This window comes from Lampris incognitus, chromosome 9 (assembly GCF_029633865.1).
Source record: "Lampris incognitus isolate fLamInc1 chromosome 9, fLamInc1.hap2, whole genome shotgun sequence".
Classification (NCBI taxonomy): domain Eukaryota; kingdom Metazoa; phylum Chordata; class Actinopteri; order Lampriformes; family Lampridae; genus Lampris; species Lampris incognitus.
Window position 1 is genome coordinate 3,926,292 of NC_079219.1, and position 23,603 is coordinate 3,949,894.

Below are 23,603 nucleotides of genomic sequence, written 5' to 3' on the forward strand. Positions count from 1 at the left end.
GATCAACACACCACCAAGTTCTACCTCAGACGTCAAACTTAATGTGAAGTTAAAGAGTTTGCGTGGAAAACGAGAACTGACCAGATTCTTAAAAAGTCAAGTGAATGGAAAATGAATGCGTCTTCGACACACGTCTTTTTTTGTTTGCTTTTTTCATGGTGACATTTTTTCTGCAAAATGTCTCACTGACATCTCTCATCCATTCCCGCACGTCCGAATACATCATGGCCACACTAGATTTTGAGTTTTTTATGCTTTCATGCATTTGCTGGCACCTGATGTTTTTTTCGGAGGGGGCGAGGCATTACCGTAATTAGCAGGCGGCCTCCAATGTTGATTAATGTGATTTGATACAGGGAGATAATTCTGCCTGATGCCCAATATTTACCTCATCCAGAAGACAATGGACATGAATTATCTTTGTTACTAATGCTGCTAGCATGAAATGTTCTCATTACCTACTCCAGTCTAATTTAACACCAGGAGAGGCAGCGCCACAGATGTGACAAGTAACAGAGAGCAAAAAAGAGGAAGGGAGAAAAGAAGAAAGAGCGAATGACAGTCAGCCAACAGAGAGACAGACAGACAGACAGACTGACAGAGAGAGAAGGGGGGGGCAGACAGACAGACAGACAGTCAAACCAACAGAGAGAGAAGAGAGAGGGGGAGGGGAGAGACAGACAGAGAGACAAACCAACAGAGAGAGAGAGAGAGATAGACAGACAGACAGGGAGAGGGTGAGAGAAAGAGAGAGACAGACAGATCAACAGAGACAGAAGAGAGAGGGAGGGAGAGAGAGAAAGAGACAGACAGACAGTCAGACCAACAACAGAGAGAAAAGAGAGAGAGAGAAAGACAGACATTCAGACCAACAGACAGCCAGACAGACAGACAGACAGACAGACAGAGAGACAGCAACACTTCCTGCTACAACGTAGCACATATGAAGACTTAAGAACAAAGTTCTTTGCAACAATTAAATGCGAATTCCAAGACTTGGACACACTCTGACCAGACTAAAATGCAACATGTATTTGGGTAAAATAGTGTCAGCACATATAGATGCAGCAAGATATGTCAGGTCATGTCCCAGCCTGAGAGACAAGCGGCACAACACATGACAGCTGTAGTCTCCTCACAACCCATGCTCCACCTTTTGATCCACTTCTGTTTCTTTATTGATCGTTACAATGTGGTGTTGATGTTCAATATTAGTGTCACTGTGTACTGTCCAAACTGTATTTTGATGCTTTGGCAACATTGTTTTATAACTTTCATGGCAATAAAGCCTTTTGAATTGAGAGAGAGAGAGAGAGAGAGAGAGAGAGAGAGAGAGAGAGAGAGAGAGAGAGAGAGAGAGAGAGAGAGAGAGAGAGAGAGAGAGAGAGAGAGAGAGAGAGAGAGAGAGAGAGAGAGAGAGAGAGAGAATGGTGGCTGCAAACATACCATAGGCAGAACATGCGTCCCAGGAATCATGGTGTATATGGGAATGTGAAGGAGGTGGCATGTTTCCGCATACAGAAACGAATATAAGAGACAATCCCTGCAAATGACCGAGTTCACACAGCATACATTTTTAATGGGCTCTTACACTCTCTGCCACCTCGGACTACACCAGTGAACTGATGCCTGGAGCAAAACATTAAAAATGGCTGACAACCCCCCCATGCTAAAGTAAACTGTTGATTTAAAAAAAAAAAAACCTAAAATAAAAATTTCTCAATACAATTTTTATGACATTTCATTTCATTTCATAGGTCATATTCCCACACGGCATACACGGACAACTCCGAGAAAAGTACAAAACATACACTACCGTTCAAAAGTTTGGGATCACATTGAAATGTCCATATTTTTGAAGGAAAAGCACTGTACTGTTCAATGAAGATAACTTTAAACTAGTCTTAACTTTAAAGAAATACACTCTATACATTGCTAATGTGGTAAATGACTATTCTAGCTGCAAATGTCTGGTTTTTGGTGCAATATCTACATAGGTGTATAGAGGCCCATTTCAAGCAACTATCACTCCAGTGTTCTAATGGTACAATGTGTTTGCTCATTGGCTCAGAAGGCTAATTGATGATTAGAAAACCCTTGTGCAATCATGTTCACACATCTGAAAACAGTTTAGCTCGTTACAGAAGCTACAAAACTGACCTTCCTTTGAGCAGATTGAGTTTCTGGAGCATCGCATTTGTGGGGTCAATTAAACGCTCAAAATGGCCAGAAAAAGAGAATTTTCATCTGAAACTCGACAGTCTATTCTTGTTCTTAGAAATGAAGGCTATTCCATGCGAGAAATTGCTAAGAAATTGAAGATTTCCTACACCGGTGTGTACTACTCCCTTCAGAGGACAGCACAAACAGGCTCTAACCAGAGTAGAAAAAGAAGTGGGAGGCCGCGTTGCACAACTGAGCAAGAAGATAAGTACATTAGAGTCTCTAGTTTGAGAAACAGACGCCTCACAGGTCCCCAACTGGCATCTTCATTAAATAGTACCCGCAAAACACCAGTGTCAACATCTACAGTGAAGAGGCGGCTGCGGGATTCTGGGCTTCAGGGCAGAGTGGCAAAGAAAAAGCCATATCTGAGACTGACCAATAAAAGAAAAAGATTAAGATGGGCAAAAGAACACTGACATTGGACAGAGGAAGACTGGAAAAAAGTGTTGTGGACGGATGAATCCAAGTTTGAGGTGTTTGGATCACAAAGAAGAACGTTTGTGAGACGCAGAACAAATGAAAAGATGCTGGAAGAATGCCTGACGCCATCTGTTAAGCATGGTGGAGGTAATGTGATGGTCTGGGGTTGCTTTGGTGCTGGTAAGGTGGGAGATTTGTACAGGGTAAAAGGGATTCTGAATAAGGAAGGCTATCACTCCATTTTGCAACGCCATGCCATACCCAGTGGACAGCGCTTGATTGGAGCCAATTTCATCCTACAACAGGACAATGACCCTAAACACACCTCCAAATTGTGCAAGAACTATTTAGAGCAGAAGCAGGCAGCTGGTATTCTATCGGTAATGGAGTGGCCAGCGCAGTCACCAGATCTGAACCCCATTGAGCTGTTGTGGGAGCAGCTTGACCGTATGGTACGCAAGAAGTGCCCATCCAACCAATCCAACTTGTGGGAGCTGCTTCTGGAAGCGTGGGGTGCAATTTCTCCAGATTACCTCAACAAATTAACAGCTAGAATGCCAAAGGTCTGCAATGCTGTAATTGCTGCAAATGGAGGATTCTTTGACGAAAGCAAAGTTTGATGTAAAAAAAATCTTATTTCAAATACAAATCATTATTTCTAACCTTGTCAATGTCTTGACTCTATTTTCTATTCATTTCACAACATATGGTGGTGAATAAGTGTGACTTTTCATGGAAAACACAAAATTGTTTGGGTGATCCCAAACTTTTGAACGGTAGTGTAAATTACTTTTTTTTTTCTTTTTCCTGGGAGGCCCTATAATTCAACCATTGATCCGGGGCACGTTTTGGGTCTGTCGTACAAGACGAGGCATAGGTGGCCTGGAAAAGCTAAACCCAAGAATGAGCTCAGGAGCCGCTCCGCTTTTTGGCCATCGGAGGACATCTGTGATGTTTTTCTATCCATCGCTCAAAACAAGCAACAAATGAACACGCCTGCAGGGAGACGGCACGAGTGATAGGCGTGCAGTTTTGATCGCTCGACCAACAGAAGCTGCCACTTTCCCCACGCTGTGCTTTATGCACGTTTGTGTTTATGAAATTGCAATCGATTGTTTCAATTACATGCGTGGATGGGCCATGGCACTGTCAGAATTGATGTGACGCTTTAAGCGAAACCTCTGTAAAACCGTACGGCGCTCTACAAGATGTCACCTTCTTTTGTGGACATTCTTCCCCCCCGTTGCATCCCATGGTGGGCAACGTGCATCAAATATGTTGTGTGTAATAAGATGCAAGTGTCCTAGATGAATACTTCCTCAAATGCTGTGTTTGCACTGCTCTCTGAAGAACGGGTGATGCCATTTGGGTGGGACATTGCTTGCTGTTAATGGTGTTAAACTTTATCACCGCTGCCTTCAAAACTACACAAATTCCGAGAGAATTACAGGGATGGAGGGCGTCCGGGTGGTGTGGCAATCTATTCTGTTGCCTACCAACACGGGGATAGTCGGTTCGAATCCCCGTGTCACCTTCGACTTGGTCCCCCGATAGCATCCGGATGTGGGCCACTTCAGGCAATGATGCAGCACTGATGGCCTTCTTCTGGCCCTGACAAAATGTATGTGAGCTTGAAGTGGCCCACATGTAAAATAGCAAATATGGCCCAAATATGCCAAATCAAATGTGGGCCTTTTTTGGCAAAGATGCGGTGCTCTGGGCAACATGTGATCTGGATGTGACCCTGAAGTGGCCCGTGTGGTAAATGGTGAATATGGCCCAAATATCACAGAACAAATATGGGCCACCTTTGGCAAATATGTGGCACATGCGGCATTGCTATGGCTTGGTTCTGACCCAGATCTGGCAAACAGGAGTGGACCACCCAAGTGCCATCATCCCACATGGTATTGTGGGCCGGATGAAAGTGACGGGTGTGGGACGGGTCCGGGCCACAGCAATTTTGCTATCTGGGTCGGGCGTCCCTACAGACACAATTGGCCGTGTCTGTGGGTGGGAAGCCAGATGTGGATATGTGTCCTGGTCACTGCTCTAGCGCCTCCTCTGGTCGGTCGGGGCACCTGTTCAGGGGGGAGGGGGAACTGGGGGGAATAGCGTGATCCTTCCACATGCTACATCCCCCTGGCGAAGCGCCTCACTGTCAGGTGAAATGAAGTGGCTGGTGACTCCAAATGCATCGGAAGAGGCATGTTGTAGTCTGCAGTCCTCCACAGATCGGCAGAGGGGGTGGAGCAGCGACTGCGATGGCTTGGAAGAGTGGGGTAATTGGCCAGATACAGTTGGGGAGAAAAAAGGGGGAACTCCCCCCCCCCCCAAAAAAAAATATGAATGGCTGGTTTTTTATTTTTATTTTTTTGAAGTCGGGATGGAAATAATGAGAATCTGTTGAACAAAAAAACAACCGAGAAAAAAAAAACATGGCTAATTACAGATTTATTTTAACTTGACAGAGAAGGCCATCAGCGAAGTATCTTTAAAGTGTGTTTACTATCTCTGCGGAGTTGGGCGGATGCTTCAAAGTGAAAGCCAGTGAGAGGGGAGTATCACGGCATGCCTAGCAAGCGCTACGCCAGCCAACACTCCAAAGGGTTTGTTTCTGAGGTTATCTCCCTTCTCCACTCAGTTCACTCAAGTAGCCTATCTGTCAGTGACCGAGAGGAAGCGACAGGCCTGTGTCGGCTGAAATTGCCCAGGCAGCCGAACAGGGCCAGCCTTTGTTGTCGCTGTTTACATAGCATTTGCCCATCATTAGGCTTGGCAAGGCTGGCTGCCTATTCCTTTCATATTAATTAAAATGGATATACAGTAAAGACCGTATGTGTGGCTCCCGGCCAGGATTTTTGAAGTAAGACTCAATTAACCGGAATGACCCTGTCTAACACAAACAATAAGGAATTAATTATATGCAATATCCACCCTAGACGAGCTCAGCCGACTCAAAAGTACCTTATAAATGGTTTAGGATGCATTTACACTTTGTTTTTGTTTGTGTCTGCCAAATCAATGGCTCATTTAAAAAAAAAAATCACCCCCAGTGAAAAACGTGCATCAAGAGAGAAACAAGTGTCAGTGTCTGGCATGCAGATTGCAGGAGTCACTGCTTTATGATTTATCTTCTCGCGGATAGTGTACCGATTTTGTTTTAATGTCAGACAGGGGATAACATAACCCATGCATAACACGTCGAGTACTATGGGGGTAAAGGGTGTCTCGCCATGTCATGTGTAAGGATGAGTTCTTATGTTAGTTTAACTGGTGTGTGAAGAACTTGAGGTTCACCGCAGCCGATGTCAGTTTCTTGAGTCGTACTTGACACGAGAGCGCACCGGTAGATCGGCAGGACAATGACGGACGGACACTTGCTGCAGACAAGTCGACAGCTCTCGACACGAGGAGTCTGCACCTTCTACGTGCAGGTGTATTCATGTGTACGCATGTTCACGTATGTGTGCGTGTGTTCATACAAGTGCACTTGCATGCTGCTTGTGCGACTGAGATTGCGAAGTGATTGCTCTGCATGTGTGTGCACGCGAGTGTGAGTCTGTGAATTTGTGTCTATTACATACGTACACCCTGTTTACACCTGGTTTTAAATTGCGTTTCGGGCGATCGGATCACACGTGGACAGCGAGACACGGCGCCGTTTACACCTGTGCCTATCATGCGTCCTGCTGACCACTTGTGATCAGATTTTGTTACTCCGAAGAAGAAGATTTCGTTACTGTCTACGTCACTTCCGCTACAAGGTCAAAGAGCGTCAGTCAAGCGCCAGATTTGCCGACTAGCTGTGAAAACAACAGCTAATGTCTGAAGATGTTTCAAGCACTAACGGAGATAACATAGAGAAAAGCTTGTGTGTGAAGCCCCTACAGACCTTGCCTTTCCTAGACGTCCCCTTAAAAGAAACTCAAATGGGGGAATGGACTAGAGTTACACTAAAAATCTGGAGGGAAATGCAACTGTCATTTCTGCACTAACTAGTATTGGATTTATAAAGGATTTTGTGCCCTCCCATATAGAGGCAGGTTTTAGAAAATGGTCAGAACACGGACTCACTAATCCACACCAACTTAACAAGGATTGCATCCTTAAATCATTTGAACAGCCGAGAGAGGAATTTACGGACTACTCCAGCTGTTGAAACTGACGGGACTGATTCTTCTGCCCACATGGAGATTAGGCGTCTCGTTTCACTTGTACTCCATCCACGCCCACTCTCCTCTCTCTCCATTTTTTTTCCCGAAAGTTGGCGTGCTGCTACCAAAACAACCACCACATCCTGCACTGACGACGTATTTTCCTGTTACGTCCTTGTCGGCGACGCATCAGGACGCATTATAGCGTTTACGCTACAAAAGATATGTGGTCAAACACGCGCGTCCCAGACCACCTCGGCAAGTGGTTTGAGTAACCGGTTCACAAAACGTTTTGGTGGGTGTTTGCGCTTGTATTTAGCGCTGCCCATTTGTGATCTAATCGCAAAAAACACATTTTAAAACCAAGTGTAAACGGGGTGTTCAAGTGTTTGCATGCCTGCAGGCTCATGCTACTGCCTCCCACTACACCCACCACCTTTAAAATGGTCTTACTAAATTTTTTTTTATATTTTGTACGAGACGTCGATCCTCTCACTTTCATGCTATCATATTGACAGTTAAGAGTAATTGCACCCTGCAGCAGTCATTCCCTTTCCCTGGACAACTTTTAATTATGTTGCAAAACGCACCACCCTCCTGCAACAATGCCTGTGGTCTTGACTGATTGTCTTCACTTGTGTTTACCGCCATGAGTATCTTCTCTAGTGTGTCACTGACGTTCTATAATCATAAAAAAAATCAGACTGTCCTCCACCAAAAAACGACGCCATAGGTCGTTTGTACAAGCAGCTTATTATGACCCATAGTTACGTTTTAAAGTTAAGGGACCTCTAGCGGTCATGTAAATAACGACAATCTGGTGTCTCGGGTGCCTCGTCATCATATAACCACCTCCATGTTTCACAGTCGGCACCATGCAGTCACTGTGGTAGTCCTGGCCAGGTCCACGCCAGACATGCTGGACCCCTTCTGATCCAAAATTTATTTCAGTTTCATCAGACAAAGGAATGTGCTGCCAGTATTCAGGCCTGTTTTCTTTTCTTTTTCATGTTCTTTGGCAAAGTTTAATCTTGCAGTTCTGTGCTGTTTTGTGAGCAATGGCTTTCTTGTTAGACATCATCTGTAGAGGTTGACTTCATGCACTGTCCTTCGCACTGTCCTTCGCACTGTCTGAGGGGTTACTGAAAATACATAAAAACCCATAACGCACAGAGGCGAAAAGTATCTGTGGCATATCTCCTGCCGCCGGTAGGGGCGCTAATTTAGGAAACGCTCCTGTGGGTCGTATTAGAGGGTAGGAGCTAGTGGCGTCGTAGTGTGGGGAGAAAAGGAAAAGGACCTACCAGGGCCCGGAAGGGGGGGGGGCACGGGGAACCTGGAATTAAAAGTTTGTTTTGGTTTGCAAATTTTTATTTCTAACTAATTAGTGTCATAACTTCAGTTAAAATTGGCTCAATAGGGAGGGACTTAAAGAAAATCGTGCAGGCTCTCTGAGGCCCCTCTCACCCCTTAAAAACGGTGCAAAATGGTTTAAACCGCCTTCACAAGCATCTCTCAATGCAGCTCATCTAGTCCTGTCACAAGTGACTGCTGATACAAGCACAGAGTCACCTCTTTCCCAAAGAAAGCAAAATCTGGGTTCCAGAAAAGAAAAGAAAAAAGGGAAAGGGAGAGAAGGCAAAATGAGGGAAAACAACTGTTGAGTAATTTCTTCCAAAAGAAAGGTGAGCTCGGAGCTTTTAAAGGAAAGGTGGCTAGCTAACTCCTACTACCACAGCTAGGTAGCAGCTAGCTAGCTAACTCTTAACTCCTCTACCTGAACACAGTAGGAGTTAGCTAGCTAGCTAGTACTGTAACACACGCAGTATCATACATTTATCAGCGTCATAGCTACAATGTCATATGAAGTTATATCTATGGACATTACCTAGCTTAACATGAATATACAGTATGCTAGAACTCAAAAAAGTGATGCGTGAGAGACAAAACAGGAAAGGGGCCCACAGAGACTGCTTATTATAGGGCTCAGAACTTTGTGCTACGCCCCTGATAGGAACAAACGACCTATCTGGTCGTATGGGTTGGAGGACTTGTAAAAAAATAAACTCTAATGATATTTGTTTATATGACATAGGGATTAGTGCATGCATTATGGATAATGAGCAACTAATATAAGTAATAGGGAGAAAAAGAGAGACGGAGAGAGAAAGAAAAAGAGGGCACTGACAAGAAAGGGGTGAACCAGCTGAGCAGTATTCAGTAGGAACCATAGATCATTTACGTTTTGTATGCCCTATGTCTCCAACAGCTGTCCCTAAGGAGATGATGTGTGTGCCCTCTCCGTCATCATAGAAGCAGATGAGTGTGAAGTGAAGTGCCCTCCAACCAGCAGCTTGTCACTCACAGCTTCATGTTTGGCAAGTCCCTCCAATGACTTTTGTCACACTAGAGAGTCAAAGAGCATACATAGGCTGATGGCTTTTCAACACATTTAGTCTGATATGCATTTGATGTGTGTGTGTGTGGGTGTGTGTGTGTGTGGCTAAACCAATGGATCCATGGGGACAAGGCCATCACAAAAACATCACACACAAAAAATGTGGGAAATTACTTCAGATTTTAACTGAACATTGCTCATCTACTTGCCTATTTATTGTTATCTTCATGTGGTTTTTAGCTGGTCAGATAAATCCAAACTGCCAATGAGAAGCAAGGGACATTTTGAGACTGTCCTCCACCAAAAAACGACTCCATAGGTCGTTTGTACAAGCAGCTTATTACGACCTATAGTTACGTTTTAAAGTTAAGGTCGTGCTGCCAATAGCAATCTTAGTTACCGTGCTAGACGGCGGAGCAACACAAAAACGCACTGACTACATATCCTATTGTTCTCACATTGTTTTTATCACTGTTTACTGACTACATACCTTTATTAGCCAGTCTATTAGGCGTTGTAAAAAGGATGTCAACAAGTAGATAAAAACCCACAATGCACAGAGGCGAAAAGTAGCTGTGTCTTATCTCCTGCCGCCGGTAGGGGCGCTAATTTAGGAAACGCTCCTGTGGGTGATCCATCCATTAACCCATTTTCCAAACCGCTTATCCTGCTCTCAGGGTCGCGGGGATGCTGGAGCCTATCCCAGCAGCCATTGGGCGGCAGACACCCTGGACAGGCCGCCAGACTATCACACAGGGCAGACATACACACACACACACCCTCACACACATTCACACCTAGGGGCAATTTAGTACGGCCGATTCACCTGACCTACATGTCTTTGGACTGTGGGAGGAAACCGGAGCACCCGGAGGAAACCCACGCAGACATGGGGAGAACATGCAAACGCCACACAGGACGACCCGGGACGAGACACCCCCAAGGTTGGACTATCCTGGGGCTCAAACCCAGGACCTTCTTGCTGTGAGGCGACCGCGCTAACCACTGCGCCACTGTGCCCCCCCATGGGTTGTATTAGAGGGTATACGACCTATGTGGTCGTATGGGTTGGAGGACTTTGTAATTTCTGGTTCATACAACCTCATCTCTAGTGGCCATTCTCAACTCAGTCAGTAAATCCAATGCATTATGAAAGCCATGAAATCTAAATGGACTGGATCCAGATGGGGTCACGTTTAAAATTTTACAAGGTACTGTTGTCGACTGCCGCCATTGTTGGTTATTTTTCTGCTGCGTTGCACCACACCTAGGACTCTAGTCTGCTTATCGTCACCGAGGTCAGATGTAGTGACAATTTTGTTGGGTGTAAGGTGACCTTTCCCTCCCCTGGTCGCGTTTGCTAATTTCCAGGCTCGCCATGACATCACTTGCACCAAAATGGGCGCGAGGGCGCAATAGAGGGTGCGTCAGCCGAAACCAGGTGCCGCAGGCGTTGTGTGGTAGCTTCCGGGCTAGAGGCAAAGGTGCACTAAGCATAGACTTATCCAAGATCACACACACCACTTTTGTGTATGTTATGTTGGCCTATTTCATGAATAATTCAACTAATGACTACTACTACTACTACTACTACTACTTTCGGCTGCTCCCATTAGGGGTCGCCACAGTGTCTCACCCGCCTCCATCACCCCCCGTCCTCCGCATCCCCCTCTGCCACACCAGCCACTCGCATGTCCTCCCTCACCACATCCACAAACCTCCTCTTGGGCCCTCCTCCCCTCCCCTCCCCGGCAGCTCCACACTTTAACCAATGACTACTGTCCTAAAACGTCATAATCGCAAAACATCTGCACATGTATCACTGCCTTCCATCATAAAACAACGTGCGTCATTACGCATAGAAAACAACACGGTGACGTGGATTTCAATATTTCATTAACCTCATTCAACCTGTAAGAACAAACCGATTGCCCACTTCAGGGTCACATCCAGATCACATGTTGCCCAGAGCACCGCGTCTTTGCCAAAAAAAGGCCCACATATGATTTGGCATATTTGGGCCATATTTGCTATTATACATGTGGGCCACTTCAGGCTCACATCCATTTTGTCAGGGCCAGAAGAAGACCATCAGTGCCGCATCATTGCCTGAAGTGGCCCACATCCGGATGCTACCTGGGAGGCTAATTGATCCATGATCACAACTATTTAAGGTCTGCTGCTGTGTTCATAGAACGGGTAGGAAAGAGAGAAAGACGCTGGTGAGAACGAAGACACGTTAAACGGTAGCCTGTCAAAAAGCATGTTTGCGTGTTGTCTCATATCACACTGGAGTAGGTGTTGATGTCTGATGTATGCACACTTGGCGACTCTGCACCTCCCCAACAAGGACACCGGTTTCCTTCTGGGAAGCTTTTCTGCCTCAGCCGGTCTGGACTTCCGCCGTCCATTACGAAATTGGCAGTTCGCCATCAGAGTGTGCTGCTTTTAAAGGGAATGAGGAGCTGATTTGATTGGCCGTAATTGGAGACAGCCCCCAGCCTCTCCACCACTCCTACTGATATCTATTCCTTCTAACCCAACCCTTTTACAACTGTGCCTCCTTTGCGCTCGAGTACCGCCAGTGCAGTATGTCCCGAAATTAGCAAAAAACTATTTGCCGCTCCTTAGATTGACTTGCGCCGTGAACTCGCGCCAGCGCCTTCGACTGTGGCATGACCCGGAAACTGGAGCCCCTAGCGTGTGAAGCATCGAAAACTGAGATTGGGAACCACTTTGTGGTTGAGCCCGCCTTTTCGAAATTACTATTAGTTAGGGTTAGAAATGCTATTTTGTTATTATTATTAGTTAGAACTATACTGCCACGATAGGTCAATGTGGTAAACTTGTGAGATTTGTCTGGCTTGCTGGGCAAAAGGAGCTCCCATTGTTTCATTAATATCTAGATGTCTACATTAGATCTGGGTATCTCCCAGATAACTAGTTTTGGAAATATGCAGTCCTTCAAAACTGAGACTTTCGCTCCTGTCTGTCTGGTTTCTTGTCCCCAAAACCGGATTATTATCTTCCTCAAAGTTTCCCAACATTTTTCATGCCAGGACCCACCTGTGGAGACACTTTTTGGACCCTGACCTACCCCATATTTTGTACAGTACAATAAGCGATAAATTCTCATTACCTCAAAAAGCGAGATAATTAACAATCCCCTCTGTATCATTCATCAATGCAGTAATCCTCTTTTCGGTCTCCAGTCGTGGCCTGCTAACGATCAAATGAAAAAGAAGAGCCATGTCAGCACTAAAGACTGTAATGTGGAATACAGTTAAATCATTGCCTCATTTGCATTGACTCAGAACGTATGAAAATTCACGTTTTCTTTTTTATCTGAATAAAAGCAAAATGTGTTTCTTGTGGATATTTCACGATCCACCTGCCTCCTATTGCAACACAATTGTGGGTCCCGACCTGTAGTTTGAAAACCACTCATCTAGCATACCAGTGGATATCCATCCATCCATTATCCGAACCGCTTATCCTGCTCTCAGGGTTGCGGGGATGCTGGAGCCTATCCCAGCAGTCATGCGGGGAGACACCCTGGACAGGCTGCTAGGCCATCACACTGGGCCAACATACACACACATTCATACCTAGGGGCAATTTAGTACAGCCGATTCGCCTGACCTACATATCTTTGGACTGTGGGAGGAAACCGGAGCCCCTGGAGGAAACCCACGCAGACACGGGGAGAACGTGCAAACTCCACACAGAGCACGAACCGGGATGACCCCCAAGGTTGGACTACCCTGGGGCTCGAACCCAGGACCTTCCTGCTGTGAGGCGACCGTACTAACCACTGTGCCGCCCACCAGTGGATATAAACAGCAATATTCAATTAAGAATTAAAGGCACAGCTGGGATATAATCAGATAGATAGTTAGATGACCCCCCCCTTTTTTTCTCCCCAATTGCACCTGGTAAATTACCCGACTCTTCCGAACCATCCTGGTCGCTGCTCCACCCCCTCTGCCAAGCCGAGGAGGGCTGCAGACTACCACATGCCTCCTCTAATACATGTGGAGTCGCCAGCCGCTTCTTTTCACCTGACAGTGAGGAGTTTAAATGCAACTTGACTGACTGGCTGAGTTTCACCAGGGGGGCGTAGCGCATGGGAGGATCACGCTATTCCCTCCAGTTCCCCCTCCCCTCTGAAAAGGCCTTCCAACTGACCAGAGGAGGCGCTAGTCCGGCGACCAGGACACATACCCACATCCGGCTTGCCACCCACAGACACGGCCAAGCCGGAGGCAACAGCCCGTGTTGGTAGGCAAAGGAATAGACCGCCACACTACCCGTATGCCCCTAGACGGATGGAATTCGAGAGCAGCTATCGATGTATTTATAATAGCTATCTTTCTCTGTCATATTTTGCAGCGGGCTGTTTATCGTCACATTTGCCGTGCGCATCCTCACGGGCATCATTAGATGTATCATGGATGTTTAGATAAGGTTGGTCACGAGGCATGAAATTTGATGCAGCGTCTTATTTTGCATTTAACACCTCTTTAACACTTGACAAGCCATTGAGTCATTCTTCCACGTCTTAAATAAAGTGGACAGTAACCACCACACTTGTGTAGAAGTCACTGTCAGGAAAGAGAAAAAAAAAAGAAGAAGGGGGTCAGCTGGAAACCTGCTCTTTCAATCAATGCAGACATCACTTTGCAAGCTTAATCAAAGATCTTGTACACGGATAATCACTACATGTGAACCTTGGCTGGATGGTATTTGCATATATTGAGTTACAGCAGTCAGTCTCGTTCAGACTCTATCCGATGGATCACTGCTTGTGACGTTATCTGCAAGGGGCTGAAGAACATCAAAAGGACTACAAACACTCGCATTAAACCATTTTTCACACGTCAGGGTGGTTCTGGTTTGATGCTGATGCTGTTTAATGGAGGATGCCCTTGCAATTTCAAGGTGATTACAGAGTTCAGTTTATTCAAATGGATATAGCTTAGGCATCTGGGTAGCGTAGCGGTCTATTCCGTTGCCTACCAATACGGGGACCGCCGGTTCGAATCCCGGTGTTACCTCGGGCTTGGTCAGGCGTCCCTACAGATACAATTGGCCATGTCTGCAGGTGGGAAGCCAGATGTGGGTGTGTGTCCTGGTCACTGCACTAGCGCCTCCTCTGGCCGGCCGGGGTGCCTGTTCAGTGGGGAGGGGGAACAGCGTGATCCTCCAACGCGCTACGTCCCCCTGGTGAAACTCCTCACTGTCAGGTGAAAAGAAGTGGCTGGCGACTCCACACGTATCGGAGGAGGCATGTGGTAGTCTGCAGCCCTCCCCGGCTCGGCGAAGGGGGTGGAGCAGCGACCGGGATGGCTCGGAAGAGTGGAGTGATTGGCCAGATACAATAGGGGAGAAAAGGGGGAGGGGTTAAAAAAATGGATATAGATTAAAAATCTCACTTTTTTTTGTAAACGTTGGCTCGCGACTGTAATCATTAAGGCAGTAAAGCTGTGTAATGGGCAACAGGAAAGGGTAGTGGGGCAAAGATTTGATCTTTCATCAAGGACGCTTTTGTACATCCATTCACCGTTTGCATTATTACACCTTTGCACTCTCAAAAAAGTTTATTGTAGCTGCGGGCTGAGCTAAAGACTAATGGCAAAGCGGATAAAAGTAAAAGTGATAATGATTAAACTCACGCTGAGTGAGATCATCCCACAGGAATACTTCTGTTTCCTCTGGAAACAAGGTAGAGTTCTCACCTGTTCTCCTTCGACAGGGCAAGGACGGAGAGGCACATGTACGCTCTTTTGATTCTAGTCTTGTTACGCAAATGCTTCTGAAGATAATCATTGTGAATTGCAATAAATCTTATGGGAATTAATTAACATATATATTGCTTACTTTGACTTCCAGTGTCCCATCTCTTGAAGGCCCTTGGGAAAGCAACGCCGTTGCCTTCTGCTTAGAGGAAGAAAAAAAAAACCAGTCCCTAGCAAAGGATGACCTTACATGAACACTGTATTTTCATTTGTCAGTAAAACGTGCATCCTAATGAACCACCGCGGTGTCTCGAAACTATTTGGGAATCCTCCAGACCATCAGAACTACTGGTTTACTTCCGTAGATAAACCAAAAAGACAACAAAATCCCTACGCTATACTGTCGCTTTTGTTGTATTTTAGCAAAATGCAGATGTAGCACTTCAGTTTGAAGTAATTATCCTCCATGGTGATCAATACACCACCAGCAGAGAGCAGCCTTAAACGACTGGAGCTTTAGCTCAAAAAGACCCAACACTAAGTGCTTCACCACCTTGGGGTTGCAAGGGTCTAATTAGCCGCTGTGTCTGCCCTGTCAGCGATGGCAGAACTGTGCAAGAGTCTTCCTCACACTGCCAAGTGAAGCACCAATATAGCTCCATATTATTGTGTCAAGCACAAGTAGTCCTCTTTTCCTGCATGCTGGCTCATTTCCCCCATGGGAAACCTTCTGAGGAGAGAATACAGCAATTATCCGCAGCCTGCAGAGTGAAAGGTGAAGGAATTTCTATTTGCCAGCCAGCGAGTGGTTAATGACAATACAATATACTGGAATTATAAGGATTAAAGGGCAGGGATTTGTGTAGAGTCGATGAAATTACAATCAACACTTTAGAGGACAACCCACCAAAGTACTTTTGAAGATGAGCGGGGAGGAGCAAATACAATGAAGGAGGGTATGAAATGGATGACCATGGTTTTATGTTACCTATGTTGAACATGATGGCTGTCTGTCAGCCAAAGCATTCTGCAATTGCTCCTCTGTATGCCATTTCTTTTTCTTTTCTTTTTTCATTTTTTTCCCCATTTGTCTCCCCAATTGTATCCGGCCAATTACTCCACTCTTCTGAGCTGTCCCGGTCACTGCTCCACCCCCTCTGCTGATCCGGGGAGGGCTGCAGACTACCACATGCCTCCTCAGATATAAGTGGAGTTGCCAGCTGCTTCTTTTCACCTGACAGTGAGGAGTTTCGCCAGGGGGATGCAGCACGTGGGAGGATCACGCTATTCCCCCCAGTTCCCCCTCCCCCCGAACAGGCGCACCGACCGACCAGAAGAGGCGCCAGTGTAGCGACCAGAACACATACCCACATCCGGCTTCCCGCCCGCAGACACAGCCAATTGTGTCTGTAGGGATGCCCGATCAAGCCGGAGGTAACACGGGATTCGAACCAGCGATACCCATGTTGGTAGGCAACGGAATAGACCGCTTCACTAGCCGGATGCCCCTGTATGCTATTTCTTATTGGTACCAGTACTGCCCACCAGTGTGGCTGCCCACAGGGTGTTGTGATGCGTCTAGTGCAGCAGTGTGTAGTTGGAGGGAAGGTGCACGTGTTCTTCCAACCCGCTTGTGTCCTTCCTGCCCTTAGCTCACTGCCACAGGCTAGCCTTTGTGGCGAATAGCGAAGCATCCTAGCATGTAAGCCTTCCCTCGCCAGTACATAGCCTCTCCTTCACCAAGACTCCTGCCAGGCCTCCCCGCGGCCACACATGGTAACTGGGGTCTTGCGGCCCCAGGCTAACTTGGCAGGGGATCTCGGAGGAGCAGTGAGCCCCAGAGATACGGTGTGCAGGCCCACCCTGGTGGACATGCCCTGGCACCTATCAATCACTGCCTCGCTGCCTTGTGGGTGAGTCTGGGAAGACAAAAGGCTAAGGGAGCTTATCCCAACAGAAAAGCAAGCTGTGGTGGCATGCTTTGAGGTGGTTCCAGAAAAACTGGATTTCCGGCAGTCTCCTGCATTTGTGTGGAGGGGCCGGTCATCTAGGGGTCCCTCTTGCCATCAGAACCTTCTCCTCTACAATCAAGTCAGTGGCATTGGGAGAAGCGTACCCCCCATGCCACATTAAAAACCATCTCTGCGCAGGTATCTTCTTCTGCTACCTGAGTCCCCAACCTCACAAAGTCTGGCAGTGATGGAGTATCCAGTGACAAGAGCAGGTCTGAATGAGCTGGGAGCTCTTAGCTGGAACTCTGCATGCCAGCAGCACAGGGCAAAGGTCATTAGCAGCTGGGATTGAGTGGCAGCTGTTTCTGGCAGACCCCCGTGCCTCTGAGCAGCCCTATTTAGGGACCGCACTGTTCACCCCATTTGGGGAATGGCCAAGAAAAGGTGGCCCAAAAATTGCCCACTCAACACTGTGCCTGGGCAGGAAACCGCACCTACCAGGCCATTCCACTATGGAGTCGAAACCCACACTATACCATTAAGAATTGCAGCATGGAACATAAGGACAATCCTGGACGTCAGACATGGTACAGACAGACCTCAACACAGAACAGCACTTATTGCCAGCAAGCTGAAGCACTACTGTGTGGATGTGGCGGCACTCAGTGAGACCAGGCTCCTTGAAGGGGGCTCGCTCAACGAAATGGGTGAGAGCTATACATTCTATTGGAAAGGATACCCCCTCAGAGGTCAACACATTCATTGAGTTGGTTTTACAATTGCAATTAAGAACAGTCTCTTACCCAAATTCAAAGAAACACCAGTGGGCATTAGTGAACAGCTGATCACTCTCCGCATACCCCTTGCAAAATGCTGATACATCACCTTGATAAGTGCCTATGCTCCAATTTTACCATCCCATGATGAAGAGAAAGATCGCCTCTACCAGGCACTCGATGGTATACTCAACAACATCCCAAGGAGCGACAAAGTCATTTTGCTTGGTGATTTTAATGCACAATTTGGGAAGAACATGCAAAACTGGAATGGAGTGATTGGTGCCCATACATTAGAAAAGTCAACTCCAATGGCGTAAGACTTCTTTGTCTGTGCTTGGAACATGACCTCACCATCACAAACACCATTTTCCAACAAAAGAATAAATACAAGGCATCCTTGATGCATACCACATCCAAACACTGGCATCTGCTTGATTATGCTATCGTGAGCTGGGCTGATCTTAAAGACGTGCTCCTTACGAGAGCTATGCGAGGAGCCGACTGCTGGACAGAACACTGCATGATCCTGAGAAAAGTCAGAGTGTATGTCCTACCTTTGAGACGCCAATTGGGGCCAAAGAAGAAACCACTCCACTCTGCCAGACTCTCCAACAGCGACACCCGAAACACCTTCCGTCGTTCTCTAACCGACAAATTAGTTGACATTGAACAGCTGATCAACTCGATGCTGGGATGGATGAGAAGTGGACCTGTCTGAGCACCACCCTCTTTGATAATGCAGCCCAATCCATTGGCTTCAAAACCAAAAAACATCAGGACTGGTTTGATGACAATGCCGGAAAGATCTCCACCCTCCTGGACAACATGCATAAAGCACACAGAGCTGCCATCAGCAACCCACTATCCCAACCTCTCAAGATTAACAATGGAAAGACCTCCGCTCTGAGGCCCAAGCAACTCTACGGAATCTGCAAAATGAGTGGTGGATTTTGAAAGCCAACGAAATCCAGGCTCATGCAAACAGGAATGACATGCATGGTTTCTATAACGCAGAAGCCTTCTATGTGAGATGTCTCCAGAGGATCTTCGGCATTACTCGGGAGGACAGAGTGCCACACAGAGGTGTTGGAACAGGCAAGCAGTTGCAGCGTGGAGTCTACCCTAAACCACCATCAATTCAGGTGGCTTGGGCATGTCACTTGCATGCCCAGCCAATGACTCCCACATAAAGTCCTCTTCGGCCAACTATACCTTGGTCAACACACTGTTGGTGAGCATAAGAAGCGGTTCAAAGACCAAATGAAGACCATACTGAAAAAATGCCATATCAGGAGGAACTTGCGTCCTGCCTCACCATCTGGCACTCTCATGTCTCACAGGTAGTGAAGTATATGGAAAACCGGAGCACATAACACAGTATAACAAAGCTTGTGAAGAGGCATGCTCGCAAAGCTACCCCCCCCCAGCACCACTTTTACATGCCCAGTCTGCAACTGCAACTGTGCATCCAGGATCAGACTATTCAGGCACCAAAGGACTCACAAATAGGAGAAGATAATCATCATCGGATACGATGGACAACCAGCAAGCAACCGGCAGGGTCCACCATTCCTGCTGAATATTCAAACATAATCACAGGAAATGCATTGAGTTTGCCACATAAGGAAAAGAAGAAGTAACTTGAATGCTGAGTGTGAAAGAGGAAGCAATAGGTGCTAAAATACAAAGCTAAAAATTGTCCATTATTTTGGTTTAACTAAATGTTTGATATGGCTTAATATTACCATCAGCTGACATTGTTAATCAGTCTTCCTTCTTCAAAATACGCACACTTCTGCTAGATTATCTTGTCAGTGCTCATCAAAATCTACAACCTTTGAAATTTGTTGAACGGCACATCAACGATTTCTGTGCGTTCAGGATCACATTTGTTTTCAATGGCACTCTGGGATTTGCGGTATAAAAACAAACTATTGTGACCACCAGATAACGCCAAATCGACCAAAACTGGAGAAATTAAGGACAACCTGTCGAAAGCAAATAATTAAGTAGACAATTGATTTCATATTTCGATACAATTTCATTCTGGAGCCACATTTTATTCTAATATTCTTTAGCATTTAAATTAGAGCCCTGGAAAACAAGCACATTTAATTGCCAGAATTATTATTTGAACAGCCGGGAGTCTTTGTTTTTGACAGGCTTCACTGAATCCACAAATCAGCAACTGCAGACAGTAATCAAGCACAGGTACAGAACTGGTAATTAAAAGTAGATTAACGGATGGAGTAACACAAAAGGGCATTTCCTTGTTATTTGCCAATAGATGTGTGAGTATTTCACTACCATCCCATGCATCCCACTACCATCCAATACAATCATCAGCTGTCAATATATATTGACAGCTGATGATTGTATACAGTATAAAACAGGCTTGCACTTCTCAATTAAAAAATTACTTGAATCACTGGATTATATATATATATATATATACATACATACACACACACACACACACACACACATATATATATATATCAACACAGATGCAGGAAAAAAGTTTAAATGCATAGAGGTTTTTTTCCTGCATCTGTATTGATATTCCACTCCTCATTAGTTGAGCACTTATAACACCATTGACGGTTTCAGAAAAAAACGCTATATATATATTCCTCCATACAGCTGAACATAAATACAGAGGTAGTACCATGTACTACATACAAATGTACATGACATTTGATGGGACATGAACAAGGACTATCACTGGGGTATTTTATTTAAAGCTGCTAAAACAGACAGAAGGGACAAAACATCTGCCAAAGTATGATTGGGGTTATCACACAGTAAGAAAAAATGGTTCAAGCTTTTAACAGAATAAATACTATGATCTTGGTATGGGATAAACACCTGACTTTTATGCTGAGCGCATTCTGATGACAACCCTAGTCAGAAATAATAACTAGAAAACCTAGTCAGCGGGACTTCCGCTTCCTGTGTGGGAAGATGGCGGTGCAAATTCACGTTTGCAGCGGCCTCACCCATTACCGGTGTGGGAAGACGGCAGTGTGGATTCATGTTTGCGGCGGCCTCGTCCAGTACTGTCCATGCGGTGTCTTTGTCCACGTCTACGTCCAAGTTTGTCTTCGCTTGATGGCTGGGAGAGCTGGCGCTAGATCAGCTGGCAGAGCTTGGTCTGCTGCGTCCTGTGGGCCCAGGTACCACAGCCCTGCCTGGAGCTGTACCTGGAGAGGTAACACCGAGGGCAGTCTAACAGGACGCAGAAGATAACACCGAGGGCGGTCTGGCAGCAGCCTCGCCTAGCCTTAACTTTGTTTTTAGTGTCGTCGTGTGGAGTGCAGGGAGGTGAGTCGAAGGTGTCTGGCTGGGAGAGCTAGCGTTGGATCGGCTGAGGGAGCTTGGTCTGCTGCATCCTACGGGCCCAAGGACCACAGCCTTGACCAGAGCCGCGCCGGAAGAGGAAACACCAAGGGCAGTCGGACAGGACGTGGAAGCAGGACAGGCTAAGCTAACTGCTAGCCCATGCAGATTGGCATTTCCGACAGTCCTCCTGGCTGGCATTTGTTGTCCTGGACAATTTTTTTTTTTTTTTACTTTAGATCAATGTGTGTTAGTTTGGATATATACACTCACCGGCCACTTTATTAGGCACACCTGTCCAACTGCTCGTTAATGCAAATTTCTAATCAGCCAATCACATGGCAGCAACTCAATGCATTTAGGCATGTAGACAGGGTCATCACGATCTGCTGCAGTTCAAACCGAGCATCAGAATGGGGAAGAAAGGTGATTTAAGTGACTATGAACATGGCATGGTTGTTGGTGCCAGACAGGCTGGCCTGAGTATTTCAGAAACTGCTGATCTACTGGGATTTTCACGCACAACCATCTCTAGGGTTTACAGAGAATGGTCTGAAAAAGAGAAAATATCCAGTGAGCGGCAGTTCTGTGGGCGAAAATGCCTTGTTGATGCCAGAGGTCAGAGGAGAATGGCCAGACTGGTTGGAGCTGATAGAAAGGCAACAGTAACTCAAATAACCACTCATTACAAACGAGGTATGCAGAGGAGCATCTCTGAACGCACAACACGTCGAACCTTGAGGCAGATGGGCTACAGCAGCAGCAGACCACACCGGGTGCCACTCCTGTCAGCTAAGAACAGGAAACTGAGGCTACAATTCGCACAGGCTCACCAAAATTGGACAATAGAAGATTGGAAAAACGTTGCCTGGTCTGATGAGTCTCGATTTCTGCTGCGACATTCGGATGGTAGGGTCAGAATTTGGCGTCAACTACATGAAAGCATGGATCCATCCTGCCTTGTATCAACGGTTCAGGCTGGTGGTGGTGGTGTAATGGCGTGGGGGATATTTTCTTGGCACACTTTGGGCCCCTTAGTACCAATTGAGCATCGTGTCAACGCCACAGCCTACCTGAGTATTGTTGCTGACCATGTCCATCCCTTTATGACCACAGTGTTCCCATCTTCTTCTTCCAGAAGGATAACACGCCATGTCATAAAGCTCGAATCATCTCAGACTGGTTTCTTGAATATGACAATGAGTTCACTGTACTCAAATGGCCTCCACAGTCACCAGATCTCAATCCAATAGAGCACCTTTGGGATGTGGTGGACCGGGAGATTCGCATCATGGATGTGCAGCTGACAAATCTGCAGCAACTGCGTGATGCTATCATGTCAATATGGACCAAACTCTCTGAGGAATGTTTCCAGTACCTTGTTGAATCTATGCCATGAAGGATTAAGGCAGTTCTGAAGGCAAAAGGGGGTCCAACCCGGTACTAGCAAGGTGTACCTAATAAAGTGGCCAGTGAGTGTATATTCTTGTAGTTCTTGGATGTTTGTTTTTTTTTGCCTTTGTGTTGCACTGCTTTGGGGTGGGGGAAACGATGTTTCATTTCATTTCATGCGTGCAAGTGCATGAAATGAAATGACAAATAAAGTGTTTCTGATTCTGAAATGGCAATCCATACAATGCACACAAAGTCGACGATTATTATGCTGGAGCATCGTGGGAAAAACAAATTACATCTTTTATTAAACTGTATAGATTCTTAACAAAAAGGTCTAAGTATGTTCTTAGTACTTCCGTGTGCACTTGTTGATCCAGAAGGACCCTTTCCACTTGCTAGCCATTTGAAAACTGAATGACCTGTGGATTTTTCTGAATGGGAAAAAATTTTCCGTACTTGACACAGTTCTACAGTGAGTCCTTAAAGAAGAAAAATAAGCTCCTTTGTAGTCCATCAGTCACAGCACCTTCCTATCGGCTCGACTCATATTAACAAAGCCTTAGTTTTGTATTCACATGAAGTTTGGTATTCGACGGAGAGCTGGTTATGAGGGTGTTGTCTGCTTGCTGTTTTTTTTTTTTTTGTCTTTTACTTCCTTTGCATCCCACTTACCTCTGTGGAAATCATAAATGCCATGTATTATGTGAGCAAGTGGGTTGGCTGGAAATGGCAAGATGCGATGCTGCAGGGATATTACTTTTTTTGTTTAGTTGTTGCTGTTTTATCACTAAAGCGAAAAAGACTATTTTACACTTCAATGGCAAATTGTAGAGAGGATGTGCATTAAAGTGGTACAAAATACTTCAACTTATGTTTGTAGCTGTGAACAGAATGATATAACTGCACGGTGATGAAACGCGTCAATGCTGGTGTTAATTTTGACATTTCTTACCATCCGTCCGTCCATCCATCCATTATCCAAGCTGCTTATCCTGCTGTCAGGGTCGCGGGGATGCTGGAGCCTATCCCAGCAGCCACTGGGCGGCAGGCGGGGAGACACCCTGGACAGGCCATCACAGGGCTGAGACACACACACACACACACATAAAATTATTATAATATCAAATCAATCAAATTGCAAAGTCCACTTTTTTGACTATCATAATGTTGGCAACTGGTGACGTAATTACGCCCAACAA

The 23,603-nt window shown here is 46.0% G+C and overlaps 1 protein-coding gene across 1 annotated transcript in view; it reads left to right on the forward strand.

Moving 5' to 3' along the window:
* The window catches only part of grik3 (glutamate ionotropic receptor kainate type subunit 3), a 255,415-nt gene that overhangs the window by 53,320 nt on the left and 178,492 nt on the right, over positions 1 to 23,603 (forward strand). The window lies entirely within an intron of this gene.